This window comes from Ochotona princeps, chromosome 6, assembly GCF_030435755.1.
Source record: "Ochotona princeps isolate mOchPri1 chromosome 6, mOchPri1.hap1, whole genome shotgun sequence".
Taxonomy (NCBI): domain Eukaryota; kingdom Metazoa; phylum Chordata; class Mammalia; order Lagomorpha; family Ochotonidae; genus Ochotona; species Ochotona princeps.
Window position 1 is genome coordinate 63,860,994 of NC_080837.1, and position 23,665 is coordinate 63,884,658.

Here is a 23,665-nt window from a genome sequence, read left to right on the forward strand (position 1 = left end):
AAGCTTTCCTTTGTCTTTGAAAATGAAATAAAATTTGTCCACAGCAAAGAAAAGCCCAAAGAATATTGCCTCTTCCACACCTGCCCTACGAATTTTATTTAAAGATACGCTTTTAACAGAGAAAAGGAATATTACCCACCAAAACCAAGGACAAATGAGAAGAACATCCCAGTAAAATAACAATAGAAGACTGAATCAATAAACAACCCATTGCTAAATGACAGGACCAAATTACCATCTATTCATATTACCCCTGAATGTAAATGGCTTGAAATCATAAACCAAACATCATAGATTAGTAGATTGGATTAAAATTAAACCACATCTATTTGTTGCCTAAAGTAGACACATGTGAGTGACAAAGATCAGTGAAAACGATATATCATGGAGTTTGATTTTTTAAGCTTTCATTTCCTCAACGTTTTTTTTTTTTTTTTGGTCATTAAATTCTTCACTGACTCATGGATCATACAATAGAATCATTTTTTTAAGAAGGTACTTGATTTTTTTTTTTCCTTTCTTCAGTGACACATTAGTCATTCAGTAGCACGTTATTTAACTTCATGGCATTTTAAACTTCTAGTTTTCTTTCTGTTGTCGATTTTGTTTTTTGGCTTTTCATTTAAGGGGATGTATATTACATATGTAATGGAGAGCATCATATCCAGGTGTGAGGACAGAATGCAGTATGCATCTCTACTCAGATCTATGGGACTCATGGGCAAAGAGGTCACTAAGTCAATAAGATGGCGACTTACCGTCCAGTTCACTGGCGGGCAAGATGGTGGCCAAGGACTGAGCCCTGCACGTGAACCAGGGCAGGAGTCACGTAGCTCCAAGGACATACTGATTGACCAGGGCCATCTCACTTACCTACCCTGGCCTATGGGAGGTGGCTTCTGCAGTCATGCTCCTGGTAATTGGCTCCTAGTTTCTCCGTTCCTGGAATTCCTGAAGTACCTGCTATCCCTTACCCTATATAAGAATCTGAATTTACCCAATAAATCGAAACTGCTTAGACAGAACCCCTTTCTGTCTGTTTGTCTCTCGCAGGCCGGGAGGCTGGGTGGGGGGGCAGCAGGTTCATCCCCTCTGGCAACGGGGTACTAAAGGAATCTGTGGGGGAGACCCCACAAGATCAAAGATGGACTACCAAAGAAACTGTTATATTATCTTGACAATAGGATGATGGACTCTCTGCCATTGTATATGCCTGCAATGAGGGACTTCTGACTGTTTGTGAAGAGCTATACTATTGTAATATAGGGGAACTCAGTGCCAGGGGTATGTTTTGGGGAGTAGGTTAAAAAAAATTCCAGGACCTATGGAACTGTATCATAAAATGATAATAATGAAAAAATGAGAAAAATAAAATGCATTCAATAAAATGCAACATTACTTCATGAAAAAAAACTCTCAGCAAACTAGGTATAAAGGAATATACCATGTGGCTAGTGTTGTGGCACAACAGGATAAGCCACTGCCTGTAATACTGGTGTCCTATGTGAGTTCTCCTTCCAGTCCTATTGGTTAACATGTTCCTAGAATAGCAGGAGATTATGGCCAAGTATTTGGGCCCCTGGATACAGGAGACCTAAATGGCATTCCAGGCTTCAGACTTTCAAGCCCTGGCATTTGCAGCCATTTGGGGAGTAAACTAACAGATGAAAGATTTTTTTTTTCTCTCTCTCTCTCTCTTTCTTACTTTGTGTTTTTAAAACACATAAATATTTGAAAGAAAAGAAGGAACTTTTAAGTGCATGTGTTAGCTCTAGAGCCAACACTATATTGAATATTTCAGTACTGCAAGCATATCTTATGAGAACTGGAATCATTATTTAACATAGTATTGAAAACTTTACCCAGAGCCATTATTCAAGGAAAATAAACAAAAATTTCATGGGTAGGAAGTGAAGAAGTAAAATTATCTCAGTTGGTAGATGACACAATTCTATATATAAACCTGAAGACTTTACCAGAATATTGTTAGAACTGTAAAATGAATTCAGTAAAGTTGCAGGATACAAAATCAAAACAAAAAATACAATCATTTTATATGACAATAATATACTCACTGAATGGAAATTATAAAACACCCCATTTGCAATAGCTACAAAAAATAAAATAACTTCGAATAAATTTAACCAAGGAGACAAAAAAGTTCCATAATAAAAATGATTTTTGAAACCTGGCAAAATAAATTGGAGAAAAAAACAAAAGCATAGAATTTGTCTCATGCTAGTTAATTGAAGGAATTAATATTATTAAAATTGAACAAAGTCTTATCAAAATATAAGTGGAATCCCTCACAGAACTAATAATCTTAAAATTCATATGGAAGTGGCAAAGACTAAATAGCGAAAGCACTCTTGACTTAAAAGAACAAAATTGGAAGCATCACAATGGATGATTTTAATATATAATCAGAGCTATTATGACCAAAATTGCATGCTGCTGGTATAAAAACAGACTCATAAACCCACAATAGAGAACTGAAATTCTGGAAATTAATCCATTCAACTACATCCAGCTGATCCTTGACAAAGTTACCAAAAACATACAGTTGATAAATGACAGTTTTTTTAAATAATTGGTGTTATAAAAACTCAATGTTCATAATCAGAAGACTGAAAATTGCTTTAAATCTATCTAAACAAAAATCAGCTCAACTCAAATACATGTAAGATCTACATGTAAGACCTGAAACTATGGCACTGTTAGACGATAACACAGGGGAAAACACCACAAGACACTGGCATATTGACCAGTAACTGAAATAATTTAGAGTGAAAAGAAGGTTGACAGAATGAAAGCAAATATTTTCAGGTTATTCTTCTGGCTGAAGATTGATATTCAAAATAAATAAATGACTGAAACAACTCGCAAAAACAACATAAAATAAAAAATTCATTTAACTAATGGGCAAAGGATCTGAATAGATTTTTTTCAAGTAGAAGAAATACAGATGGCTAATAAATATCCAGATTTGACCATGTGACTCACCATCAGAGAATGCAAATATAAAGCACATTCTCACCTCAGTTACAATGGCTATTGTAAGAAAGTCCAAAAATGACCAATGCCGGTTAGTATACAGAGATGAGGGAACCATGTACACTGTTGGCAGTAATGTGAATTAGTGGAGCCAATAAAGGCTCACAACATTTATAAAACCCAGCTTTCCAATTTTGAAGTATATATATTTGAAGAAAATTATATCAGTGTATGAAAGAGGTGCCTGTACTTCCACGTTCAACACAGTACTGTTCACTATAACCAAGATATGGAATCAAGCCATGTGTCCATCAATGGGTAAATAATAAAGAAATAGGATATGCATACACAATAGAGTATATTTGGCCATGAAAGGGATGATGTTGTGACATCTGCAGCCAAATGGATGAAACTTGAATTATATAGTAAATGAAAAAAAAGACAGAGAAAAATATCCATGTTTTCTGTCATAGGTGTAAATGAGTATGTACATATATATATATTTGTTGTTGGCAAAGGTGAGGGGAGGGAAGGCAGATGAACATTGCAGAATGGATACCAAAACACAGCCAGAAATAAGTAACAAGTTCTCATGCTACCTAGAACATTCAGGTGATTGGGGTATATGTATCTTATACTGTATATAGAACTGAGAGAAATGAACTAGTAGGCTTCATACACAAAGGCTGGTTACCTGGTTTGAGTGGTTTTCATTGTGCAATTGTGTAAAATCTTATACTACATAAAAACCTATATCTTATATGTTAATAAAACTTGTTAAAATAAGAACAAGTAATTTATCAAAGCATAATGTTGTTTGTAATGTGTTGAATTCTACTTTCATAATTTTTCTTTTCATTTATTAAGGAGTTATAATTTAAGCCCTCTTTGACTTGGTTTCCTTATTTGTGTCTTTCTCATATGTTTATGAGAAATTTAAAATCTGTAAGTCCTGAATTGTTTCTGGCACATAACAGGTTCTATAAATTTCAGAAACTAACATATCTCATCTTATTGGCAAATGTCATCGAATATCTCTACTCTTTCCCTGACTAAACTGTACCCCTTATTCTCTTCCAACTGGTTCCCTCAGGGTTTTTAATTTTTCATGCCCCATCTCTTACTTCTTGTGGTTTTTGCTTTGCTTTGTTTTCTTGCCAGCTGCTGTGCTGGCCACTGTAAAGCTTAAAAGCCCTTCTGAGTTCTCACAGACTTACAGCTTCAATAGTTGGCTGCCTTTAACAGGCCCAGATTAGAATTTGATGACATTTAAAGACTCATTCTTCTAAAAATGAGACTCAAGGTTTTACTTGAGGTTTCTATTTTACTGAAAGCAGTTACAAGGAATCTTTTATCTTGAGTATTCACTCAATAAGATTCCTTCCTTGACATAATTTCTAGTAACGCATGTTCTCCATGGTGGTTTTTAAATTCCTACTCCTGTAATGTAGTTACATTTTTAATGCCTCTTTGAGATGAACCTGAACTTTTAATATTTTCCATTTTGATGCTGATATTTGGTCTACTGATGATCATAATAATTATAGTTATTAACATGTATTGAATAAGTGTATTTAAAACATTCTATTAAATCCTTTAATGTGTTGAAGGTAAAAAGAACACCACATTTTCCTAAGTACCTTTAAAAAATTACTTAATTCTTGCTCAATGAGGTAAGTCCTATTTTGACTTTATTGCAGTAAGAGGTCATGTAGCTTTCAAACTTAACCAGTGAGTGAACAAAGAAAAACTAGATTGGGACTCTCATATAACCAGTGTTCATATTCAATTTAAGAATCCTACTTAATGTAAGTATGCTTATGACAATTTAAAGTATATGTTATGTATAATTCTCAAAATCATTGTATTTAGTAGGCATATTATCATCTACATTTTTTATTATTTGTTTTAAAAGTTGATTTGAATGCCAGACAGAGAAACAGAGACACAGAGAGGGAAAGAGAGAGAGAGAGAGAGAGATAGCTCCCCACTGCTGGTTCACTTTCCAAATGTTGGAAGCCAGAGGAAACCAGGACGAAGTTGAGAGCTGGGAGCTTGGGACTCAGTCTGGGAATCTCACATATGTGATTTAATGCATAACTCACTTTCTTTTTGAGTCTGGAATGGAGATGAGAGCAAGAGATTGACTCAGACATTCCAGTATGGGATGTGTGCATTCCAATTGTTAACTTTACCACTATGGCAAATCATACCGCTTAACTCTGTTTTACAGTTGAGAAAAGTTGAGCCTTAGAGAGGTTTGTAAAACTAATAAATGACAGCTCCTACACTGAAGCTCAGGTATTCATATTATGCTTTTAGCTCCTGTATGGTTTGTTTGTTTGTTTGTTTGTTTGTTTTTTTAAATTTTTTATTATTTATTATTTTTAATTCATTAATTACATTGTATTATGTGACACAGTTTCATAGGTACTTGGGTTCTCCCCACCCTTCCCCAAACCTTCCCACCATGGTGGATTCCTCCACCTTGTTGCATAACCACAGCTCAAGTTCAGTTGAGATTCCCCCATTGCAAGCGTATACCAAACGTAGAGTCCAGCATCTTATTGTCCAGTCAAGTTCAACGGCTTCTTAGGTATGCCCTTTCTGGTCTGAAGACAGAGCCAGCAGAGTATCATCCCGATCAATTAAAAGCTCCAACATACCATCAGCAAAAATTTACATCATTATGGAATTAATTGACATAATAATGAGTAACCAATATGTTAAAAGTAAATGCGAGTTCCTAGCCACCTTCTGTGACCACCTCACTTACATTTCAATTTTAGTTTATACACAACATAAAACATTCATAACATAACATGTTATACATAACATCATATCATCTTAAATTAAGGCAAACATGTGGTATTTAACCTTTTGGGATTGGCTCATTTCCCTTAGCATTATGGTTTCCAGTTTGGCCCATTTGGCCACAAAGAACTGCATTTTGTTTTTTTTAATAGCTGAGTAGTATTCCATGGAGTAGATGAACCATAGCTTTCTTATCCAATCCTCTGTTGATGGGCATTTTGGTTGCTTCCATGTTTTTGCAATTACTGATTGTGCTGCTATGAACATAGGAGTGCATGTTGGTTTCTCATAAAACAATTGTTCTGGATATATTCCTAGGAGTGCTATTGCTGGATCATAAGGTATGTTGAATTTGAGTTGTTTGAATATTCTCCATACTGATTTCCATAGAGGCTGTACCAGCCTGCAGCCCCACCAGCAGTGGAGTAGGGTTCCCTTTTCCCCGCAACCTCGCCAACAAGTGTTGTTGGTGCTTTTATTCATGTGGGCCAGTCTTACTGGTGTTAGGTGGTACCTCATTGATGTTTTAATTTGGATTTCCCTTATTGCCAGGGAACTTGAGCATTTTTTCATATGTTTATTTGCCATTTGGGTTTGTTCCTTTGTGAAGTGTTTGCCCATTTCCCGTGCCCATTTCTTGAGTGGCTTGTTTGTTTTGACATTTTGGTTGTTTTGTAGCTCTTTGTATATTCTGGAGATTAGCCCTCTATCACCTATGTCGTGTGCAAAGATCTTCTCCCATTCTGTGGGTTGCCTTTTTTCTTTGTTGATTGTTTCTCTAGCTGTACAGAAGCTTCTTAGTTTGATGAGGTCCCAATTGTTTATTTTGGTCTCGATTTCTACTGCTTTTGGAGTCCTTTTTAGGATGTGAGGGCCTACCCCTAAGTGTTGCAGTGTGTTTCCAACATTTTCTTCCAAAAGTTTGAAGGTTTCTGGATGTAGGTTTAGTTCTGTTATCCATTTAGATCTGATCTTAGAGTATGGTGAGAGATGTGGATCTATCTTTTTGTTTCTGCAGGCTATTAACCAGTTGTCCCAACAGCATTTATTGAACAGACCTTCCCATTTGCCTGGATTGTCGTTTGTCTTTTTGTCAAAGATTATTTGGCTGTACCTGTTTGGGCTCCCTTCTGGTGTTTCTATTCTGCTCCATTGATCTTCCTCTCTATCTTTGTGCCAGTACCAGGCTGTTTTGATAACCACTGCCCTATAGTATGTCCAGAGGTCCAGAACTGTGATTCCCCCTGCTAACTTCCTATTCTTCAGGATGGTTCTAGCTATCCGTGGTTTTTTGTGTTTCCAGTTGAACTTTTGAATCATTGTTTCCACTTCCATGAAGAATGTTTTGGGCAATTTGATTGGGATTGCGTTGAATGTATATATTGCTTTTGGCAGTATAGACATTTTAATGATATTGATTTTACCTATCCAGGAGCATGGGATGTTACTCCATCTTTTGAGGTCTTGTTCAATTTCTTTTTTAAGTAGTTTGTAGTTTTCTTCAAATAAGTCTCCTACATTTTTGGTTAGATTTATTCCCAGATATTTCATACTTTTCTCTGTTATTTTGAATGGTATCTTGCTGGTTAAGTCTTTTTCCATCTTGGGGCTGTTTGCATTAATTGTTCATTAATTTTGTACCCTGCCACTCTACCAAACTCTCGTACAAGTTCTAGCAGTCTCTGTATTGAGTCTCTTGGCTCTTCTACAGAAAGAATCGTATCATCTGTGTATAGTGAGAGCTTGACTTCTTCGTTTCCCATTTGGATTCCTCTGATTTCTTTTTCTTGTCTTATGGCCTCAGCGAGTACCTCTAGGACTATGTTGAATAGTAGTGGAGAAAGTGGACATCCCTGTCTTGTTCCAGATCTCAGTGGGAAGGGTTCCAGTTTTTCTCCATTCAGTATGATGCTGGCGTTGGCTTCTTCATATATGGCTTTAATTATGTTGTGGATTTTTCCATCTATGCCTACCTTGGTTACAGTTTTTAGTAGGAAGTGGTGTTGGATTTTGTCAAAAGCTTTTTCTGCATCTAATGATACTATCATGTGATTCTTGTTTTTCAGTTTTTGGATGTAGTGTATCACATTTATGCATTTCTGAATGTTGAACCATCCCTGCATTCCAGGGATGAATCCTACTTGATCTGGATGAATGATCTGTCTGATGTGTTTTTGAATTCTGTTGGCTAGGATTTTGTTGAGAATCTTAGCATCAATGTTCATCAAAGAGATAGGCCTGTAGTTTTCCTTCTCTGTTAGTTCTCTGTCTGGTTTTGGGATTAAGGTAATGTTGGCTTCATAGAATGAGTTTGGAAGGGTTGCTTCTTTTTCTATTGTTTTGAAGAGTTTGTAGAGGATTGGGGTCAGTTCTGTTCGGAATGTTTTGTAGAATTCTGGAGTGAAGCCGTCTGGGCCTGGGCTTTTCTTTGTTGGGAGGTCTTTAATCACTGATTCAATCTCTACTTCAGTTATGGGTTTGTTCAGGTCGTTTGTTGCCTCTGGGCTAAGTTTTGGCAGGTGGTAGAAGTCTAAGAACTTTTCCATTTCTTGGTGATCTTCTGATTTGTTGGAGTACAGTGCTTTGTAGCAATTTCTAATTATGGTCTTAATGGATGCGGTGTCTATTGTTATGTTGCCTTTTTCATCTTTGATGCTGTTAATTCTTGCCTTCTCTTGTTTTTTCTTTGTCAGTCGGGCCAGTGGGGTGTCTATCTTGTTTATCTTCTCAAAAAACCAGCTTTTTGATTCATTGATTTTGTGTATGTTTTTTTTTTATTTCTATCTGGTTGATTTCCTCCCTTGTTTTGATGATTTCTTGTTTCCTATTGTGTGTGGGGCTCTTCTGCTGTTGTTTTTCCAATTCTTGGAGGTGTGTGTTTAGTTCCTGTATTTGGTGCCTCTCTTGGGCCTTGACATGAGCTCCAATTGTGATGAGTTTACCCCGTAGCACTGCTTTGTCAGTGTCCCACAAATTTTGGAATGTTGTGTCAGAGTTTTCATTGGTTTCCATAAATTTTTTGATCTCATCTTTAATTTCTTCTCTGACCCATTGTTCATTTAATAGCATATTGTTCAGCCTCCAAGAGTTTCTGTGTTTCCTGGGGCATTTTGAATTGCTGATTTCTAGCTTCATTCCGTGGTGGTCTGAGAGGGTACATGGTATGATTCCTATCTTTTTGAAGTTATTTAGGTTTGCTTTGTGTCCTATCATGTGGTCGATCCTGGAGAAGGTGCCATGCACTGCTGAAAAAAATGTATAATCTGTGGCGTTAGGATAAAAAATTCTATAAATATCTATCATGTCCAGTTGTTCTATTGTTTGTATAAGCTCTGTTGTTTCTTGGTTGAGTTTTGTTTTTTTGATCTGTCTATTGTTGTTAGTGGGGTGTTAAGATCACCCACTATTATTGTGTGCATATCTATGTCTCCCCTTAAGTCCGTAAGTAATTGCTTCACGTAGCAAGGTGCGTTTGAATTTGGTGCATATATGTTCACAATGGTAATTACTTCCTGATGGATCAGTCCCTTCACCAATATATAATGTCCTTCCCTGTCCTTTTTGATGTGTGTCAGATTGAAGTCCACATCATCTGAAATTAAGACAGCTACCCCAGCCTTTTTTTCTCATCCATTGGCATGAAATATCTGTTTCCAACCTTTCAGTTTCAGTTTCTTAGAATCTCTTCTGGTTAAATGTGTCTCTTGTAGGCAACAGATAGTTGGGTGCTGTTTGATAATCCATTCTGTTAATCTATGCCTTTTGATTGGTGAGTTCAGGCCATTTGTGTTAAGAGTTAAAATTGAGAGGTTGTGATTTTGCCCTGCCATACTTGTTTTTGTGGGTGTTGATATCTGTGTAATTGCCCTTCCTTGTGTGGACTTTAGTGGGGAGACCTTCCTGTTTGCCATCTTTGCTTATGATTCACCTCCTTTTTTTCTGGATTTAGTGCATTTCTAAGGAGATTTTGTAGAGCTGGTTTTGTGCTGGCATATTCTTCTAATTTCTCTTTGCTATAAAAGTATTTGATTTCGTTCTCAAATACGAATGAGATCTTTGCTGGGTACAATATTCTTGGTTGACAGTTGTTCTGATATAGGATTTGGAAGATTTTTGTCCATTCTGTTCTTGCTTGTAAAGTCTCTTCAGAGAATTCAGCAGTGATCCTGATTGGTTTTCCCCGGTATGTGATCTTTTCTCTGCTTCGTACTTATCTTAGGATTCTTTCTTTGTCTTCGTTGGAGTGGAACTTGAGCACCATATGTCTGGGTGAAGATCGCTTTGGGTCATATGTGCTGGGAGTCCTTTGACCGTCCTGGATTTGGGCTGGGTTCATGTTCCAAGTGTTTTGAAAGTTTTCCTGTATAATTTCATCGAGCACCATTTGCATTCCTGACTCTTTTTCCGCTCCTTCAGGAAGGCCAATAATCCTAATATTCAATTTTCTGAGGTTGTCTTTCATTTCTTGTATGGTCTTATTGGCTTTGTTCAGACTTGTCTCCAGCTGTTTAATGAACTGGGTATGTTCATTTTGTGTGTCTTCCATTTCAGAGATCCTCTCTTCTGCTGTATTTGTTCTGTTGGTTAGGCTCTCAATTTTGTGCTCTAAGTCAAGGATTTTACTTTTCATTTGTTGTATTTCTGTGACTATGTGGTTCTTGAATTCCTTGAAACCCTCCCAATTCTTCGCATTGTCTCTGACATATTTTAACATTATTTTTTTGAATTCTTTGTCTGGTAGATCTTCTATGTCTTCATCTCGCATCTCCGAAATAGACATTGGCTTTTGATCCTCTATTGGTGGGGTGTTGGCTCTCTCATCTGCATCATTACCTTTTCTGGTATTTCTTCCCATTGTGTTAGTGTTTCTTTTTTGAGAGATCTAGGCACCAGTGTGCTGAGGGGTCTCCAAGCACTATCCTGTAGAGATCGGAGTCTGCAGGCGTGGAGTAGCAGGGTGTGGGAATTTTCAAGGCAGTTTTGGTGCGTCTCCAGAACACTGGACCTCAGGGTGCCACTTCCAGGGCCCAGCGGATTCAAAGCGCACTCTCAGCTCGTCCCCTACAGGTATGCTACCACAGGGCGTGGGGGAGTGAAGGCACTCTCTGTGCGCGCCCCCTGTGCGTGGGATCACAGGGCTCGGAGGATTCTAGGTGCTTTCTCGGTGTGTCCCCAGTGCCAGGGACTGCAGGGCGTGGAGGTTCCAGGTGCTCTCTGGGAACGCCTCCTGCACGCGGGTCCGCAGTGCCCTCCTCGTGCATCTCCCAAGCACGGGACTATAGGGCGTGGGGTGTTCCAGGTGCTCTCTGGAAGCGTCTCCTGTGCAGGCCGGCCCACCCCAGCGCTTGCAGGGGACCGACTGCCCCAGCGCTAGCACGGGACTGCCCAGCCCAGAGGCGTGCTCGGGTTCCTGTGGGACATCACCACCCAGCTGAGTGCCAGACCGCAAAGGCACAGGGGAGTATTCAGTGTGCCTTTTGCCTTTCTCCTCAGCACACAGGACCACTGTGCGTCACCTCCCAGACACAGTTTTGGCAGTTTCAAGGCACTCGCCCTGTGTCCCTAGACGCTGGAGTCTCGGGGTGGGGTGGGGCGGGGAGACGAGCACCAAGGGTGTTCAGGCTCTGTGCATGCCCCTGGGGAGTCAACTCCCGGAGCCTCCAACCCACCATGTCCCCATCCAACTCACTGAAACCTCAGGTTCTTGCAGTCTGCCTCTTCCTCTGGTGGGAACCCTCGCCGTGGGTGCGTCTCCCGGCTACTGCGTCAGGTGCAGGTCCTGGCGGGTCCCGATGGGACCTGGAGACTGCGGCGGGTGCAGGCGGGTGCAGGTCCTGGCGGGACTTGGCGACTAGGGTGGGCGGATGCCGGCGGGTCCTGATGACTTCAGGTCCTGATGTCTGCAGCGGGTGCAGGTCCTGGCGGGTCCTGGCGACTAGGGTGGGCAGGTGCCAGCGGGTCCTGATCACTGCTGGTCCTCACGGCCACAGTGTCTGCGGGTCCTGAGGTCTGCGGGTCGACTACGGCTCTCAGCGGCTGCACTCAAAAGTGACTCAGCAGGTCAGGAGCAGTAAGTCGTCTTCCCTGCCCTTTGTTTTGTTTTTCCCTGGTTGTTCTTCAAAGTTGTGTGGATTTTTTTGGCTCCACACTGTCCAGGGAACTTCACGTTCTTCTCCCTGTAGCTCTATGCTGCTCCACTTACGCTTTTGTCACGTTCTAGCCCTCTCTGTCTGTGAGCTCCCTCACAGTCTTCCTCCTATGTCGGCCATCTTGCGAGTCTCCAGCTCCTGTATGTTTAACCATCATGATAAGTAAGTATCTTATTTCCCCTTCTATGATCCCACTCACTGTCATATGCATATGTGTAATTCAAGTTGATGTCTCACTCTTGAGCTGAGACCCATACCCAGTTGTCTATAGGACAATACATAACTTTGTGCCACTTGAAGCTCCTATTCAGAATGTTCCAATTGAAGTTATTTCCTCAAAAGCCTGCTGCAGCTCCAAGGTACTTTAATCTCAGCAATTCATTCTACTCTTCTCACAGTTGCCCAATTTAGAGGTTTGAAGGAATCATCTTCACTATCTTGTTTTCTTGTCACTCAAACACGATTATTACAAACCTCAGATTACCACCAGATGCACCTGATTTTCTCCATTTTTGCTCCACATTTTTTCATGCCACTACATTTTTATTGTCTTGCTGAAAAAGCCTCCTGATCGGTGTTTTAACTCTACTTTTGCTTAACTAATGAACACTAATAGTGACTTTTAATATATGACAATGCAATTATCAGACAAGTAACTTATGCATTATAGGCCCATAATCATCATGGTATATCTGGTGTATTTTTACCTACCTATACCTCTCGCTACTTCCCCATCCCACATCTTAATGTTTCAACGATACTTAGTTTACTGACGTTATACAACTTATCTGTACTAGGTTTTTATACACAGTTACATCTATCGTAAATTACATGTCTTCCTATTCATCTCTCATGTTTCCTATCATTTAGATTCTAGTTTAAATAACTGCTGTCCTTGGGAAGCTATTTCAGAGAATAGCATGCTTCTTTGTTAAGTTTTAGTCCTTAAATTTTTTCAGGTGTTGTACCAAACATCACCATACCAAATCTACTAGCATCTTGATCTTTGAGTTTTTAGCCTCTCAAAATTTAAGAAATTCCTGTTGCTTATAATGTATTCGATCTGAATGGTCTAAGATACGTAGATCAGTGCTTCTTTTTTTCAGATTAAGTGGTGTTTATTTAATTAGAAAAGAAACATACAATTTGAGTAATATAATTTCCCATTAAGAAGATTGATTTGCATCTGAATATAAAGGAAATGATAAAGTGCAAAAACATAGACACTGTTTTATCTGACATTTAGTTTTAATCTGTCTTGTTCTTAAAAGGGATTTTGTTTGCATTTTAGATGGATGCCTTTCAACAATTTCAAATAGTTTTTGGTACAAAACTTTTGCAGTTGTATTGATTCTGCTTTATTCTTTCTGTCTTCTTCTCATGGTCCTAGAATTAGTTATAATATTTATTACAATGTGTCATAATATATTCTCTTTTACTCTTTGTCACATACTTTTCGTGCCCTCCCTCTAACTCACTATGGACATTTCTGCTTAGCTCATTATAATGCACCACTTAGTCTAAAAGCTATCTGTTAACTTCTTAATTTTAATTATTTTACTTTTCAATGCTAACGTTTCTTTTTAGTTTTCTTTCAAAGCTATGTCTTGATGGTTTCTACTGATTTGCTTAAAATTTGAATTTTAAAATTTCAGTGATAGGCACAGTTATTTTAAAACTCAGTATCGGTAGCCTTGATGGATGTATTTTTAATATTCTGCTGGTTTTCTTTATTTGTCTTTTCTTTTCTTTTTCTTATTGCTAGTCTGCTTTTTAAATTTTTATTTTCCAGATATTATCCTGGAAGACTGTTAGTGAAAAGTTTAAGTCCTATGTTGTTATTTCCCTAAGAAAAGCCTTAGTTTCACTCTGCCAAAGTGTCTTAGGATTTCAGCAATTTGAAATCTTGGTGACTGCTTTTCTTGTGGTCATGTAAATGACTAAGAATTGGATTGCAGTCTGTGCAAGTATTATGTTATTTTGGATTCACTCTAACACTTTTGAAATTCCAAAACAAACATCTTAGGGCTATGAATGCTTCATGTATTGTGGATTTCAATTTGAATCTCAGAAGCATTGCTTAACTTTTAATTGATCTCATTTGGAATTGGAAAATGTCCTCAATGTTTAAGAAACCACAAACAATGGGCTTACTTTTCTGGGTACATCGGTGAGAAAAGACATATGCCTGTTTCAGGCATGTAACTTTAATACATTTCATAGTTTTGAGAAGCTCTTGTAATTGACCTAAATGGCAAAGTTGATCTGAACTTATGTAACATTACTGGATCTGGTGGTCAAATAGTAGTAGGGAAATTCTTTTTTCTTTTTAAGATAAGTAGATTGCTTTTTTTTTTAAAAAAAGATTTTTTTGTTTTTAAAAAATTTTTGTCTGAAAGGCAGATTTATAGGAGAAAGAAAGACGCACACAGAGAAAAAGATCTTTCATCTGCTGGGTCATTCTCAAATGGCAGCAATGGCTGGAGCTGAGCTGATCTGAAGCCAGCAGTCAGGAGCTTCTACCAGGTCTCCATGTATGTACAGGGACTCAAGGACTTAGACAATGCTGCCTTCCTAGGATATAGCAGGGAAATGAATCGGAAGTGAAGCAGGGAGAACACAAGCTAGCACCCGCATGGGATGCCAGCACTGCAGTAGGAGGCTTAGCTTGCTATACCATTGTTCCACCCTCAAGGGCAATTTAAAAATTTTTTTTTTTATTTTCATGATGTGGTTCCATAGGCACAGTGAATACCCTACCACACACTCCATTGTTTTCCCATGTATTATTATGACAACATAGACCTTCAGCAACAGTCAGAAGTCCAATATTCTGCGATTTAAGTGTATCATGGCATTATAGGTATAGGCAATGATGGAAAGCCTAGCATCCTATTACCAAGGCATATTCAGCAGTTTGTCTCAGAGTGCTCCTTTTATTCAGAAGAGCTGCATGCTGCAACATATCTTCCTGGTATGCTAGTCTCCATTATACAGTTCACTATGAAAATATATGTATATACAGGTTTACCTATGTATCTGTTGAACTTGTATTGCATGAAGGTTTCCTTATATCAGAGAGAAGATATGATAGTTGTCCCTTTGAGATTGTCTTATTTCACTGAAAATAATGATCTCTGGTTGGGACCATTTTGTCACAAATGGTAGAATTTCATTCTTTTTAATGACTGACTAATATTCTATGGAGCTGATACATCACGGTTTCTTTATCCATTCCTCTCTTGATAGGCATATGGGTTGTTTCCATATCTTTGTTATTGTGAATTATACTGTTATAAATACAGGGTTTGTAGTTCACTTGCTTTTATGCACATCTTAGTTCCTTTGGGTATACTTCTAAAAGTGTTATAGCTGGGTCAGATGGTAGATCAATTTTCAGTTCTCTTACTACTCTGCTTACGACTTCCATAATGAGTGCACTAGCACACACTCCCACTACAGTGGAGCAGGGTAGTTGCACTAACTACAACGAGATTTCTGCATAGAGCCGAGAGCAGAATGACAAAGAAAAAGAAAATATTATGTTGAAAAATGCCATTTGGGTTATATCTCAAAATAATTTAAAGGAAAAGATTTTCTTATGCAAGAGTTTAAAAGTAACTAATCTATATGAGAAATATTTTCTAAGATTTCAGCTGGTTAAAATATGTGATGCCTTAGAATACAAAACTCGAGGTTGCATTTTTAGTCAAATGAATCTAAGCATTCAAACTATTCCCTAATTTCCAAAGGATATGGAAGAAAAACAATTGTGTTAATATTTAAGAGTTTTAATTTAATGTTTTATGTATTATTTTTTGGTAACACATTTCTTAAACTCATATTCAAAGATTTAAATGCTTCACTAAATAAAGAGTTCAACCAATAAAATTTAAAACATCATAGTCCAGCAGGTATACAGGCCAGGGCTGTTAACAATAATGAAATGAAAAGATGTTTAGTATACTTAAAAGTTGTTAAATAGGTTTTAAATCTAGAGATGTGTATTTGGTGCAGCAGTGAAAACACTAGCAATACCTGCCTTCTATATTTGAGTTCCTGTTTTTCCTCCCAGTTCCGACTTGCTGCTAATATACACCCTGAGTGGTAGTAGGTAATAATTGAAGTTGTAAGATCTCTGTCACCCTTTTGAAAGATCCAGTTGAGTTCTGGGCTGCCAGGTTTGCTGTGGCCCAGCTCTGGCTGGTGTGGGGATTTAGGGTATGAGCCAGCAAATAGACATTCTGTCTCTCTCTCCATTTCAGATAAATAAGAATAAATTTGAAAAACACGAATCTAAATTTTTAAGCATCAAATTATTTTGCAGGAAAGTTTTTGAATTTTTAATAGTAACAACGACAATTGATATTATCTTTTCCCTAACAATTAATTCTTTTTTTTTTACTTTTTTATTATTTATTATTTTTAATTTATTAATTACATTGCATTATGTGACACAGTTTCATAGGTACTTGGATTCTCCCCACCCCTCCCCAAACCCTCCCACCATGGTGGATTCCTCCACCTTGTTGCATAACCACAGTTCAAGTTCAGTTGAGATTCCCTCATTGCAAGCATATGGCGAACATAGAGTCCAGCATCTTATTGTCCAGTCAAGTTCAATGGCTTCTTAGGTATACCCTCTCTGGTCTGAAGACAGAGCCAGCAGAGTATCATCCCAGTCAATTAAAAGCTCCAACATACCATCAGCAAAAATTTACATCATTATGGAATTAATTGACATAGTAATGAGTAATCAATATGTTAAAAGTAAATGTGAGTTCTTAACCACCTTCTAACAATTAATTCTTAACTGATTGTCTTTGGAATTTAATTCACATTTTTTTTCTAAAAGGAAAATTTGACAGAAACAAAATGCCTCCTTTGTAGTAGGGACTACATTCTCTTTCTTGATATGTAAAATACAAAAATACCACTGAGTCTGATGCTTCTATTTCTTGATTGTTTAGCTCTTCTTCTAAATATTAGATATTGTTTTATCTTTTGTTTAAAATACCTTGTAACTTTGTTTATCAAGTTTTTACTTTTCTGTTTGCACTGGTCTATCGATTTTGTTGCTTGCAAGTAAAAATTTTTAATAATTTATTGGAAGTGATTACATTATTTCCATATGATAAAAGGCAATGGAAAATGCCTTTCCCCAGTAAAGGCACACATTTCACTGAATTCCAAAAGTATTTGTAACTCTTAAAAGAGATAAAAATAAAATTATTAAGAATTTGAGTCACCACTACTGAAAATTATGTGCATATTTTTTACATGTATTATCTCTGTGACAAATTATTACAAACCAAGTGGCTTAGAAAGGGCAAATTCATTGTCTTACAGAGCCAGAAACACCGAATCAAGGTGTTGTCATTTGATTCATTGTGAAAACTCTGACAGAGAATCTGTTCCATGGCATCCTCTTGACTTTTTGTGGCTGTACACACTTCTCTGTGTTCCTTAGCTATAGTAAGATAAATTTGTCCTCTGCTTGCAATTACACATGGCTTCCTCTTTGTGTCTCTGTGTGTTGTCCTTTTCTGTCTCTTATTAGGACACATGTCATTGGATTTAGGACCTATCAGAAACCTAAGATGATCTCATCTCAAGATTCTAAATTATATTTGCGAAGATTTCATTTTCAAAGCAGGTCACCTTTACATACACTGGACGTTAGATCCTGATTCCATGTTTTTGGCGGTGTTAGTCAACCTACTGGAGTTCTTTGTAGCAAGTTGGGTGATTACATCATCATTCCTATTTCACACATTTGTATGCACTCTGAAGTCACAGAAACAGAGCTGAAGGCAGGATACCTGCTAAACCCCATCTAAGTCCAGTGCTTTCTCTTCTATGTGACAGCTCTCTCAACACACTGATTTTGCTTAGGTGATCATTTCTTTATAAAAGAGGAAAATAATACTCTTTAATTTTGCCATAGAGCTGCTAAAGTTTCATATTTTATTGGTATAATTTTTAAAATTCCTTTACTATAAAGGACCCCTATTAACAAAGTCTTCCTATGAAGATTTCTAAACTTATCAAAAAAAAAAAAAAAGAAAGAAAGAAAAAATAATGTTTTTCTTTGGCTTTTTGAATGCTCGCGATTCTAGCCCACAGTATATATTGCTCTCATGTACTCGTTCCATATTGAGAACCCTGGGATTCAACCAGTGATGAATACCTACTCTTGAAAAGGTTCTGGGAAGGTATACTGGCTCTGGCTATAGTCTTCTTTATCTGCAATCTGTGCGAATAATTAGGCATGCACCTGTCTCAATACAGATAAGGGAATAAGGCTGTGAGGGGTATTTAGATTTTTTTGTTTATAGGAACAAAATATATTTTATAATTTATTTCTGCCAAGGCCAGACCACAGAGCACACAAGGCAACATAAAAACACATTCTCTGCAAAGAATGACACATAGCAATAATTTGCCTAAATGAGACTTTCCAAGCTTTTCTAAGATTTAGAAAAGACTAATATCCCACAAAACTAAAAATCCAATTCACATGGAGTCAGTTATAAAAATTCAAATATGTGGGAAAGAAGAAACAGCTTGTCTGGTTTTCTAAACCAATGCTTCATTTTAAATAATGGCTTGTGTTCCAGTATTCCTGTGCACTTGTCTTGCATTAATTTTGCTCCATTGTTCAAAGGAGGTTAAAAAGTAAACAGTATACAGTTGAAAAATAAGGCTAATCTCTAAGAAAGTCAGAGCATTTTGCTTTCCAAATTAAATGCCTGCTCTCATTCACATTTTACTTTTACGAAAGGATTCATTCTTTAAAGTCAATTGCACACTTTCCACAAAGTCTTGAATCCTAGACTTCGATTTCTTCTGACCTTCAAATTTGATTAGCAATTGATTTGTATGTAACAGCTTAATACTTTATGGATTTTTTGCATATATATTATAATTTTGGATACCTGTGTCTTGAAAATCAGGAATTTCTGGCACCTGGTACTTTCCCTCCTGTGGGTAATGTGACATTATATATCCAAATATTGAGCTATTACTGATTTAATGTACAGTCTCTATCCACTGTAAGATACTGGTTAACTTGGACAATAATTAAAAAAAATTTGAGTGATTATACTTTAACACTGAATTTTAAAATTTATCTTAAATTATTATTTTTTATGATACAGTTTTGTAGGTGTGGAGATTCCTCTTATATTTCCCCTGGCATTGAATTTTAAAAATTAAAGCAGAGAGAAAGAGAGGACATGCTGCAAGCTGTTGGTTTATACAATATAAGTCTCCTTTGTGGTTTGCAGAAACCCAATTATTGTAGTCCTCACTGCTGGTTTCCAGGGTCTACACTGATGGGAAAATGAACTCAGGAACCAAAACTCAAACTCAGACACTTCAGTTTGGGATGCAGACATCTCAGCTACTAGAATAAAGGTCCACTCCCTCTCACTGTTTTGCTTTTAGGTTATCATTCATGGCAGTTGATTTGTAAGCATTAAAATTGCAATACTTTAAGTGAACTTAATGAGTGACAGAAGTGCTACCTTCACTTTCTTCAGTCTATTGTTTCCATGATGTTTTAACAACATAATCAACAGGCTCAGCAGTGACAGGTTTTATATACCATTTGGGCCAGTCTTATTCTTAAATGTCTGAATAAAAATTTACTACTACGGGGAGTCAATATATTTGCAAGTCTTTTTATATTACCATTCTCAATGACCAACATGCTCAATACTCTGAGGCACATTTGAAGACTCTTCTAGGATAAAAACAATGGGAGCTATTTAGGGCTGGGTATTTGTGTGGCCCCATATACTTGCAGCTATATTCAAGAGTTAAATTTGCAAAATCCTAGACCTAACATACTTTTCAGTGTTTTAGTTCAATACGTTTCTTCCCACTCTTGTATCTCAACACATGTAATGGTCCAGGATCATTCCTGCTATGGAGTGTTTGGATTTTTCCAGAATAGAAATACTGCCACAAGATTGGGAATGATTATCTTAGAATACCTTATGATGATTTATGTTTTTTAATACCATTTATTCGTTACACCATCCAATTTGTCTTACCTTCTAATGTTCCCTGCATTAGAGTGATGAATAAAAGCCATTTGAAAAATTTCCTCAGCTATGAGTCATATCATCACAAGTTAATTTGTTTATAAAAATCTTTTGTAATACTTGTCAAAATTCAATGATGAACTTTTGATTATAGAGAAAAAAATTGACTCAGGCTGAAGTTGTATCATTTTTGAGCTACCCCTCAAACTCAGTAAAATCAAACATCAAAACACACCTGTCCAAAAGCCAACAGTATTCTTCATAAAGATGTTTGATTTTATTTTTCTATAATTTTTGTATTATCCAGTATAAAAGCAGTTTTGATTTCTTCAAAATAGTACGCAACTTTATTTTAAAATTAGTTAACATGCAACGATTTGATGTAGTTTCTTCAGTCAGCTACTCATACTTTTGTTAAAATTCTATGTCACTGTCCAAATATAACCCAATGCATATATTTAAGATTACAAGGTTTTCTTAAGCCTGTTTTACATATTGTTCCATATACAATATACTCCATGACATATAATCTCTGAATGATTTATTTGAGCAATCAAAACAGAAATAAGAAAAACGAAATTTACACATGAGGGGAGAACACTTCTATCAAGGAGACTTATATCGCTATCCCTCGCTATTCTCCTGGGAAACGTAATATCTTGACTAGATTTTGCATTAAAAAATGCAGACTCATTGTGACATACCACAAATCAACATCAGAAGTTCCTGTACATTTGAAAAACGAAGGTAAAAATATCTGCTTTAAAACAGCACTATTTAATCAGTAGATTTACGGTTTTATAAACATTCCCTTAGTGTACATATTAGACACAATCTTTCAACTTTGGCTGAAGAATATCAGCATAAAGACAGTGCTAAAAATTTCACTAGTTTAAATACTACCCATATAAACTATTTTGAGACAATTACAGAATAAATGCTTGGACTTCTTTAAGCAAATTAAGTTGTCACTACTATTTTATGCAACTACTCAAAAACTTAATTTTCCACAATTGTTTTTTTTTTAGCAAACTTTAGTGCCAAACCGTATTCAAAGTGTTTTGATCTTGCTAACTCATGGATTAAAAAAAGCTTGAAAGCTGACACCAAGAAGAAAGCTCAAACCAGGAAGGGTAATAATGCCAGTAGCAGGATTACAAAGGGATACCTGAAGGGTATAAAGTCCAGGAAGGGGAAACCTCACTGTGGCTGAAACCAAGTTTATGTGAGAACCAGAAGACATTTCCAGTTTGCTGTGTAGAAGGCCATGTCCAGGAGGAAGTACACAGCTGCAAATTCCAGGATTGAACAGAAAGAGGAAAAGCTTCCTGCTATTGTCACAAAATCAGCTGATGGTGACAAGAATGGTGACAAGAATGATGGTTAAGTTTTATAAAATGCCTAGATACTATTCCACTGAAGATGTTGAATCACATCACAAATGATTAAATTAACATGTGAGGAAACTGCAGGCCAGCATAACCCCCAAGACCTTTCTAAATATTCTCACTGTGCAACACAGAAGCAAGAGGGCATTTTTCCAGAAGCAGCCAAGCAGTGCCATGCAACTCCCAACTGACCCTGTTTGCTTCAATTGAGTTTCTCTGTGTGGAACACACCATAAATTTGTCATTGCCACCACCACAAAAATTGGTGGCAGCAGTGTTAAAATCCAGAACATCTCACTGATGGCTATTTCAGGTGGAAGAAACTGTGGAAGCCCAGACACCAGGAAGATGAGCTGTTTGACATGGAGAAAGAGGATTACAAGATTGCAGAGTAATCCAAAGTGGATCAGAAAGCCAGGCACTCACATTTCTTTTTTTCCAAAATTTCAAAGCTATCCCTCAGCTTCAATGCTATCAGAGATTTGGTCTTGCTCCAACAAAGGGAATTTATTATCACAAATTGCTGTTGTTAATTGCTTACCCAGAAGCTAATAAAATAACTGCTTAAATTAAAAATTCAGAGGGGTAAGTGATGTGACAGGATGCTGCTTGGGAGGTAACCACATCTCAAATCAGAGTGCTGTGTTTGAGTCCTAGCTGTGCTTCCAATCTCAGCATCCTATCATTTCACACCCTGGCAGGAAGATGGTGAAAGTTTAAATGCTTGGGTCTCTGCCATTAACATGGGAGGCTCAGATTGAGTTCTCAGCTTCTCCTTTTTACTTTGCGCGTGGCCTTTGCAAGCATTTAAGGGAGGGAGCCAGAGGAGGAGACGAAAACATTCTCTTTGTCTCTCTGTTTTTCTCTTGCTCAGTATGGCTCACTCTTTCCTGCCTCTTAAATAAATAAAACAAATAAAATATTTATTTTAATAGTTTTAAATCTTACCAATTTATTTTAATAAACTATTTAAATAATTTAAATGGTTCTTGAATAGAAACTGCTGATAGAATAGGAAGGAGCTTAAAAAAAAAAACAACACCTGGAAAGTGAGCCAGGGTTTTGTCCCTTCTTTTCTGTCTCCAGAAATTGAATATACTGACTGTGACAGTTGATACTTTGGGGACCATTTTGGAAGGCAGCTATGCTCACCACTATACCACCAACACCTATGGGTACCATTTTGGAAAATTAAATATGCTTGAACAACAGTAACTGCTAAGATGACAGAACAAAACATAGGAATGGCTCTGGACTTCTTATCTCAAGACATCTTTTATGTGGAAAAGTCTTTTTCTTTGCCAGAAGACATTTAGATGTTTTGTTTAATTTATTATAAAAATCTGTGTGATAATAATTATAGCCACCTATAATTGAGCTCTATTGCATTTATTGTGTAATGCTAACAACTTTGTTATTAATTGATCATCATAGCAATACTCTTCCAGAGGTGCTATTTATTTTTCAGTAATTTAAAGCGGAAGAGAATTAAACTTTGAAAAGTCATGTTAAGATCCCCAATATCACACAGCTGGTATGTAGAAGAGAAGAGCTTCAAACTTGTTCATTAGATTTTTTTTTCTATTTCAGTATTTTGGCAGGTAGGGATAAAACGTATGTTCAGATAGTCTTACTTGAACTGCTACATCTAAAAACTTAATAATTTATCCTTGACTGTACTTTTCACACCCACTTCTCTCACACATGATTTTTAACAAATTGGACTCCATTCCATTGAAGCTATGCTATATCTCAGTATGATGTTTAAATCCTTCCAGATTCTGCTTTGTACAGTTGTTTATGATAGCAATCTCCACGTAAGGGAAGAGTTGTATTCTCAAAAGGTAGGTCTTTGTTCAGAATCATAAGGAGGTAGCAGCTGGCCTGAAGTTATGACTGGCATCTGGTCTCAGACTCATTATGGTTGCCCTAATGCTCTCTTAGATTCACTGAAATGCTTTGCCTCTTTGAACGAAGTTACCAGAAATTCAAGACACCTGTATTAACCAGTGACTTAACTGCAACACTTGCTTTCTAACTTCCTGGATAGTTTTCCAGTGGCTTAGCAGAGCTTTCTTGCTGTTACTTAGGTGTTATGAAAAATTAATTATTCATGTAAGGTAGGTTCTTTTCAGCCTAAACTGACTCACTTTTTTTAAATCTAGCCTTTGAAATTTTCTAATAGCTGTTACGAGCCCATTAGCAAAACTTTTAAGGAAAATAAAAATAAGAGGATAGTAAAGACATTATCCCAATTATGTCGCTAAAG

The 23,665-nt window shown here is 37.0% G+C and overlaps 1 pseudogene; it reads left to right on the forward strand.

The window, feature by feature from the left end:
• Positions 1–21,929, forward strand: part of LOC101527554 (large ribosomal subunit protein eL6-like) — a 43,818-nt pseudogene extending 21,889 nt beyond the window's left edge.
• The last annotated feature ends 1,736 nt before the right edge of the window (positions 21,930–23,665 follow it).